This window comes from Aptenodytes forsteri, unplaced genomic scaffold (genome assembly GCF_000699145.1).
Source record: "Aptenodytes forsteri isolate BGI_AS27 unplaced genomic scaffold, ASM69914v1 Scaffold57, whole genome shotgun sequence".
NCBI classification, from domain to species: Eukaryota; Metazoa; Chordata; class Aves; order Sphenisciformes; family Spheniscidae; genus Aptenodytes; species Aptenodytes forsteri.
In genome coordinates this window covers 3,755,032-3,763,980 of record NW_008796220.1, presented here as the reverse complement: position 1 = coordinate 3,763,980, position 8,949 = coordinate 3,755,032, and the positions used below count along the sequence as shown (strand labels likewise).

General features: G+C 41.2%; 1 long non-coding RNA gene across 1 annotated transcript; it reads left to right on the top strand.

Moving 5' to 3' along the window:
- The first annotated feature begins 426 nt into the window (after positions 1 to 426).
- Positions 427 to 6,939, top strand: LOC103906910. The gene is made up of 2 exons (XR_658044.1): positions 427 to 642; positions 6,899 to 6,939. It is a non-coding gene; the product is annotated as an uncharacterized LOC103906910 (long non-coding RNA).
- The last annotated feature ends 2,010 nt before the right edge of the window (positions 6,940 to 8,949 follow it).

Below are 8,949 nucleotides of genomic sequence, written 5' to 3'. Positions count from 1 at the left end.
GGCTGAGGTGAGGGGGGCTGAGGTGAGGGGGCTGAGGGGAGCTGTGGCGGGCTGGAGCAGAGCAGAGCTGTAGCGAGCCATGGGGGGCTGAGAGGAGGTGAGTTGAGGTGAGGGGGGTTGTGGGGAGCTGAGCGGAGTGGGGCTGAGGGGAGCTGTGGGAGGCGGCTGTCACAAGCAGGGAGACGTGGCGGGGGTGCAGGGGGGGACGGGGTTTTGCGTTAGCACGTTAGCCCCCGAGGTGGGACGGCGAGGCCTGTTGGTAAGGGGTCAGAGCTCGCTTGGTGTGCTGGGTCTGCTGGGGTGCCCCGTGGCTGCAGGAGGATGCTGTGGGGTGAGGCGAGGCGAGGCTGTGGCGGGGTGCGTTACTGGGAGTTGTCCTGTGTTTCTCCAGGACGCCTGTAACCTGCCTCCTTTGCAGGTGTCGCGGCAGCCCCAGGCTGTGGCCTTCGCAAGGCGGTGGTGGTTGTCAGCGTGACTACGAATCTCCTGTTCTCTGTGACTCCTGCTCCCTTCCGGCCACACAGCTCTGAAAGTTGACTGTTCGTTTTCTTTCCTGCGTATGACCTTTTGTGCTCTCTCGTGACAGCACTGGTTTGCCCTAAAATTTAGAATACATGCAGGAAATTGTGTGTGTTGTTGAATGTAAGTACTCGGAAGGCCAGTGCTGCTTTTAGGAAGGCAGCGTGTGGTATGATGGGTTGAGGTCTGTTTTGGGTCCTGGTGTAGGTTTGCTTCATAAATTAAGGCAAATAGTTTACATTCCCTTGGTTTTCCTTTTTATTATGAGAAGGGATTAGTAATTCTGCAAAACCTGTTAAGTTACTGGTGCTGAATAACAATGAAATCAGCTCTGTGTAGAGAAAATAAGCGTCCTTTAGTAGCACAGAACAGAAATTGTCGCTCCGTTTTAAATTTCATCATAAAAACTGAGACAAAGATATGACTATATATTCATGATTGACTTAAGTAGAGGATCTGAATTTCATTCTGTGTATCCTGCTAGCATGTTTATTCTGAATGCTGCATAGATTTGAACTTGTTTCTTTCTAATGGCTTTCACATACGTATGAGTTTGGCAGGTTGTGCTACCTGTGCATGCCAACTGTGGAGTGGCTCTACAGATGTGCTACAGTAGGCTGAATAAAGTGACACGCCTCTGATTCACCTTGATTTATGGAATGTAGCAGGTGTGGCAAAGCACAGGATTGTAAAAGGGGAAAAAAAAAATTCCGGGTGAGCTAGATAAGAGTTCTTGCAGCTATTCACATGTTATATGTCAAGTTCAAGTCAAGATCTTTTTGTGTTTTTGTATCCTTCAAAATATTTATTACACAGAGTGAATTAGAGGTCAAGGGAATACGTAACAGGTGCAATTTTTTAGCCACTTTCATCAAATTACGATTGGGGTCTTGTTATAAACTTTATGCAGAGATACAGACAAATTTTAAGCATCAGGGCTCTTTTGCTAACCTAGTTTGGCAACATACTTACTCAACTATTCAGTCCTAAAAGGTGTGAGTAATCTCTTGTTTACCCTTACCCATGTGCTTTGAAACCTATTCACGGTATTCACCTATTCATGAGCCCAGCCTAATATAATGTGTCCAGTTTGACACATCATAAAGGCAGCATACCATACCAACTTTGGACTTTGAACTGAGCTACTCAACGTGTATCACGTGTTTAATACAGTTTTTGCTTCCATTTACTGTGTATGCCTACAAGAAATGGGTGAGTTACATGTATACTTACATTAAAAGAAGTAAAACTGGGAGCTACCAAGATGTTTGCTTTCCCTCACCTTAATCTCTCTCTGTATTGTATTCCACCCCACATTTGTCTGTATAGACTGCAGTTCTAAGCACTAGACCATACTAAAACCTGCCAGAAGCTGTACAGATTCACTGCTGTAGTAGAACTGAGCATTTGCAGCTCGAAAACCATTGCACGCATTTGTGTCAGTGGAATTTAGTGAATGACAGGAAGTAAGGGGTAGGCAACCTCAAAATATTCTCAGCGTTTGCCTAGGTTTAGTAAAACACTTAATTTCTAGATGGGGAACTATACCCTCCTGTTGGCAGTGTTGTGGTGGGGAAGCAACTCCTTATTTATTCAGATGAAAACTAGATGTTGCACATGAATAGTTCAGATACTTGTCTCAAGTACTTTCTTAAGAAAAAGCAGGGCATTTTCATTACTTAGAGTTAAAATAACTGACTATTGAAAGAGAAATATTTTTCTGTATTTTTCCAATTTTTTTCTCAATTTTATCTATGTGACAGAGATCTCTGATATTTTTGCTGAGTGGTTTTTTAGTCAGTCATTTACTGTGTTTTGATGCATCTTTATATAGTTGAGATGAAGCAAAACAGAAAACCATTTCATAAAACTGTAAAAGGACTAGGTGACTAACAGCTGTTAAAATGTATTAGGCTTTAAGCTTTTAGTGCCCATTTAATCTGAAGAATAGGTTGTATATGGAGGCTATAAACAAAATGTGGCTCTTAACCCTGCTGTTTCTCAAACTGTCTCTGGAATGATACCCCTAAGGCTGCATGACAGGGTGATAGTGTGGTGTCTCTGCCTTCTCTATTTCGGTTACTAGAGCCTCCACTGTAAACAAACTTGAAGCCGGGTTGCTGGGCTTTCTAAGGGTGTTTAGTTTCAGAGGTAAACAAGGATGTTGAACCGATGCCAGATTTTACAGGCAAACAAAAATGGTTTCCTTGGAGCAGTTGGGCGAATAAAAAGTCAGTGTTTCTTAGGCTTTCAGGTATTCTAATGGAGTTTCCAACCATGGAGTTGGAGAGCAAACCAAACAAAGTTTTATAGAAGGAACCGGTAGACCACAAATAAAGGGCTTTGAAACATTCAAATCAGGAATAATTGTTTAGGCCCTGCAGCAGGTAAAGCAGGTTTTCAAATATCTGTTGACAGTGACTACTGCTGGTATTTTTAACAACTAAAAGCTGTTGAAAACATTAGAGTTGAGTGTCCTGTGCAAAATTATTTTGCATCATTTGTCTGGTTCCCAGTGGAGAAGTGTCTGTCTCTTGCAGAGTCAAATTTACTGATGTGTTGGCTTTAAATATGCCTTTTATGCAGTGTCAATAGCAAAGCAAAATCTGGGTGAAGGTAAATCACCGTTATTGCAGTGGAGTCCTGAATTCATGAGCCAGCCCCTCAAGACTGCAGAATCCAGGTCAGTGTTAGTTGAGCAACAAATATTTCTGGGCAGTGGAGTCCTGAATTCATGAGCCAGCCCCTCAGGACTGCAGAATCCAGGTCAGTGTTGGATTTCTGGAGGCCTGCTTCAAGGATGAGCTGGCTCTTGTGTGAAATGGTGCAATGATCAAAGTCTCGTACCAAACAGTTGTCTTCTGAAATGGTTTTTCTGTGCGTTTTGTTTTCCTTACTATGCCTTAAATAGAAAACAGAAACTGCTATAGCTGCACGTCAACAGTTAATATGAGACTGAGCTGAAGCATGTGTTTCAGAAGATGAACTAACTCCATATGCACACATACAATGCAGATAAAATTGTCAGCATACCTGTGCGGCTTCTTGTCCTTCATGAGGTAGCAGTTTATAGCAGTGTGGTTCCGACAATCCTCTCGGGTGTCCAAAGGTGACCAACCAAAGGCTGGCCATACTGAACAGTCTTGTTCCTCCTTCTCAACCAACACATTCCCATTTTGAAAAATTGTGGGGAGCTGCAGATGCTCGGACCTCTAAAGAGTGCTGTTTTTCACAGTCTGTGAAAACCTGTTATGTCTATTATGCAGAATAGGTCTGTGAAGACCTATTATGCAGGTCTGTGAGTGTTAATGGCTGTAGGAATAACTGGGTAGAGGAACGCAAGTCTCTCGTTCTTGTAGAGAGCACAGAGCCAAAATAGAAAAGTACCGTACACGGAGACTTCCTAAAAGATTTGAATGCGGGATAAAGGACTTTTCTTCATGTTGTTTAGTGCAAGATCGGCAGTGAATAAAGCATTACTTTTTTGTTTATGAGCTGTGAAGAGATGAGGCGCTGCTAACCATGTAAGTAAAAGCTGAGGCTGGAAACGATGCAGGAAAGTTTGTTTGCAGTTGATTTCATCCAGGTATTTAGTGCAGTCAGGAGTGAAAACAAAGTGGTATGATTTTATTGCAACTCCCTTGTAATATGTCTGTAAACCATAAACAGTCTTTCTCCCAGAGCCCACGGTGTAGTTGTGATAATATACTTGAACTACACATTGCAAAGCTTTGGAAATGTTTGAGCTTTACAAAGCAAAAAAAGTTATTTTTGTAAAGCCAGCATCCTGAATGGGCAAGAACATTCATGATTTTTGCATTGAGTGCTCTTAAGTGCAAGTGAAGGGCTTGACCCTGTGGGACGCTAAGACCCCTCAGTTTCTACTGACATAAAAAACTTTGTTTACCATCATTCAGTTTCAGGTTCAGCTGTTTCCAAGAACCCTGAGCATTTTGTTTTAACTGCTCAATTTTCTTGCTTCTCTTACGGCTGGAAAAAAGATATGTTAGAACAAGCAACTGAAGGACTTCAATTTGTTTAGGTTATGAAGAGAGATTTACAGGCTCTTTGCTTAAAGTGTGAAGTATCTTCATGGAGAACAAATAAAACTAAAGGACTCTTCTAATTAAGCACTAAAATCAAAGCAATAACCAACTGGAAATTACCTCCTGAGAAATTCCGATAGAAACAGGTTGCTCTTTCTAAACAGGGCTATTAACTACTGAGGCTACTCGGGGCACTGATGGATGAGTTGAGGTTTCCAATACTGTGGAACGTCTAGAAGACATGCAAGGTATTGGCTTTAATAAAGGGGTACCCAGGTAAAAGTCTTGCTGTATTGGGAATCTGAATTAAATAGTGTAATGTGGCTTTTTGCCTTTAATTATTAATCTCTGAGAAGATGTGAGGTATGCTGTTTAGGGGTCTGACATTCTTGTTACTCTTCCTTCTTTCCACCCTTCTCTTCCGCTCTGGAGGGGAGGGATAACTGACTCTAGAAATGCAGGAATTTCTTTACAAGCTGGTCTGCTGCTTGACATTTTAAAATAAGTCAAAGCTGGAGGTGCTGATTTCTGTTAGGGTTACAGGGTGAAGAGAGAAAGTTTCAGTAGTAGCTTCGGTGGTCTGATTTTAACGTATTATTCTAAGTGTGTCAGGGCCCTTGCTATATTTGCTGTCCTTCAGATAAAATCAAGTTGGTCTAAGCAAACAACTTAAATACCAATAAATGTCTGTGTAGTGAACCAGGCAATTATCTAGGTTCCTAGCGTGAGTTTTGATGTCCATTTGTAGGCTTCTAAATGTAGGTGAATTCCAACCTTGCTGTCTAAAAAGACATATATTTTAGGGAGCTCAGATGACTTGAGTTTTGCAGTGATAAAGACCATCTCCAGAATATACTTAATCTCCTTCTGACATAATTCTTTCCACCTCTTTTTATCACATACTCTGAGATGCCCATTGCTGTCCATTGGACGGTAGAAGGAATCAGTGATGAGCTTAATCTAGGTGCTGAACAATAGACAGCTAAACTTAGTATAAACAAAGTTTCTAAAAATGAGACCTAAGAGATCTTGCTGGTTCACTGTAACTTGTGTCTTACGTATACTAACCAGAGTTATGGTCACGTTAATTCTGGTATTTCTTGCTTTAAAAAGAATAAGGTTAGAAGAAAAATGAAAATTCAGTCATGAAGTAAAAAATAAACCTTGAAAATGAGGAGTTCTGTTGCTCACATTCTTTGTCCTTGTATGAATTTTGCTGCTTATGGTTTATGTGGTTATTTGTGTTTCTGCAAAGCAAATATCCAGTGTTATAGGATGGCTCACATGGGTATGGATGGTACATGCAATAGTAAGCGACACAACTTGAATTGCAGAACTAACAGTGGAAAGTATTGCTATTACTAACTACCACATTAATTCAACACCTGCTAGATTTGGGAGCAGAGGAATTTAAGGAATGGATGAAATTGATGATCTCTCTTTTTTGTAATCTTCCATTCTTGTGGCTGTGGGGCTGGGACTGTTCCTCACAGGGCTTCATTTTCCAAAGGAGAATGAAGCGCAAAGTGGTGCCGAGACCTTTTTCTGCTCTCCTGCCTTGTACAACATCTTTCGTCTCACTTCTCTGCAGGAGAGAAGTCCCACTTCACTGGATGCACGTGCACACAGCTGCTCTGCCCTGTTCCTTTGCTGGAACAGAGCATTTTTGGCTGGGGAATAGGGAGGGAGCAGCACAGGACACAGGGGAGCAGGCCAGGACGCTAGTGTCCCAGGACACAATGTGGGCGTTCTCCTGCCTTGTACAACATCTTTCGTCTCACTTCTCTGCAGGAGAGAAGTCCCACTTCACTGGATGCACGTGCACACAGCTGCTCTGCCCTGTTCCTTTGCTGGAACAGAGCATTTTTGGCTGGGGAATAGGGAGGGAGCAGCACAGGACACAGGGGAGCAGGCCAGGACACTAGTGTCCCAGGACACAATGTGGGCGCCTCAGTTTTGATCTCATTTGTTATCACAGCTTTTGAATTGTGGCACAAAAATTTTTTCTGTCTTCCCTGAAGATGAAATGTAAGGGTTGTAAACCAGCGGTGGGTTTGTGATTTGAAATGCACCTGATTTCCACCTGGATAAATTCTTAAGTGTGGTCAGGTTTACTCTGGGGCTTTATCACTCTGACAAGAGTGAAGTCTGGATCTTGGAGCTGAATGGCACTTTTCTTTGCTCTTGAAGGTGGGCAGAGGAAAGGAGAAGTTAGGTAACACACATTTCTGACTAATGAAATCCACATCAACTGTATTTATTTATTTTTTAAATAATACTCATACGTTATGCTCTTATTCCTTATTTTACCTGTGATATTTTATACTCTCCAGCAGGTGCTGCTGTATCCTGCTAATGTCTTCTTTGTGGAGGAGAAAAAAAGATCAGTCATTTGATTTAATACTGTGCAATTGGACTTTGCTCTTTGTTTTGCATCATGAATGTGTCTGTGTTCTCTTTTCTTACTCAAGTTATTTGCCAGCAGAGTGACTAAGGAGAGAATTTTTACGATCCCAGCATATTTAATCCTGCAAGCGCTCTTTGTAAGAAGGGGTTGAAGATCAGTGGGAGTTGCTTATCAAGGCCACGCTCAGAGCAAGTTGAACAGACGCAGATAGAAATAAATTTGTATTTCTAGAAAATGTGAAGAAATGCAAGTGTGTTCTTAAAAGCAAAAAAACATTAATTAAAAAAGTTAAAGTTACAAAAGTTTCTAGTTGGCTCATTGGTTTTCCCAGGTTTCTTGAGCTTTAGTAATTTAAGCTCATGATTTTAAATCAGTCTTATCATTAGCCTAATAGCTGGTCTTGAATGCTAGAAGTTTGCAATACAGGTTACACAGCACATGTTTCAGAATCTCTTATTTAAGATTTCCATGTGAAGAATTGCGGCTGAGTTATATACAGAAAATGTAAAGAGGAGATGTGCTTCGTTCTGTTTGCTGATGGACCACTTGTGCCAGGCAGGAATTTGTGGGTAGTAATAGCTGAAATTAGGCCTTGGTATGGGTTACATACCTTGAAGTCCTTGAGTTGCGTCAGGCCAGAAATGCACTCACAAGCTAAGAGTGCTCATTGATCTCTGATACTTACCTGCGTCTTTGTACTGTATTGCTGGTTCCACATAGGGAATTCAAATTCTGCTGTAGTGTTTTTCCTCACTGTTACAGTGATTAAACTTGGTTGTGACTATGATTTTGGCACTTTCGGGATTATCTAGGAGCCTTAAAAGGTGAATCCAAGTTTAATAAGCTGAAGTATTGGTTTGCTTTTGATATTTAACTTTATTATTAGTAGAAAATGTTCAATATAAGAATAATGACAGTAAACTACAATCATAAATCTCAGGCAGGCAGCACCTGCTACTCTGCCATGTGAAACGGAATGTGTTCCCCTGATTGTTTTGTTCGGAGATTGCTAGAATTACAATCTTTCTCTCTAACCTCTCTTCTATGTTTCTTTTAGAAATCCAACCTGGCTGTGGCAGTTACCTCTCGGGAAGTTATAAGGATGGGTCAGGAGGGAAACACCTTTATTTTTCCTTTTGGCTCAAACCCAAAAGGTTAAATATAATTAGATCTAAGAATTCTTATAAATAATCTATATAATCCAGATGCAGTAAACATAGATAAGTCTTTAGTCAATAAGGTCTGAAGTTCTCGTAACTTTGATAAATTCAGATTTGGATCTTTAATGAGTTTCAGCTCCATTGATTTCAGGTGCTCTGGAATGTGTATCTGTCTTTAAGAGGGCAGTTCATTTTACGCTAAAGCTGGAAGTATTCATCTGCTTTAGATTCTGTGGAGTTGTGTCTCTCCATTCTATAGAGAAAAGGAACTGTATAGACAAGGTGACTAATTAGATTGCTAAAGTCAAGGGGCATTAACCCAACCTTGGAAACTTGGGGCTATGTCTTATGACATGGAGATATATAACCTAAATGTGATTATAAGTAATTGATAAAAGACAATAAACAATGTTTCTATAAATACATTAGCAACAAAAGGGAGGGCTAAGGACAATCTCCATCTGTTATTGGGCTTGGAAACTTGGGGCTATGTCTTATGACATGGAGATATATAACCTAAATGTGATTATAAGTAATTGATAAAAGACAATAAACAATGTTTCTATAAATACATTAGCAACAAAAGGGAGGGCTAAGGACAATCTCCATCTGTTATTGGGTGCAGGGGGAAACACAGTGACAAAGGATGAGGAAAAGGCTGAGGTACTTAATGCCTTCTTTGCCTCTGTCTTTAAGACCAGTTGTTCTCCGGGTACCCAGCCCCCTGAGCTGGAAGACAGGGATGGGGAGCAGAATGAAGCCCCCATAATCCAAGGGGAAATGGTTAGCGACCTGCTACACCACTTAGACACACACA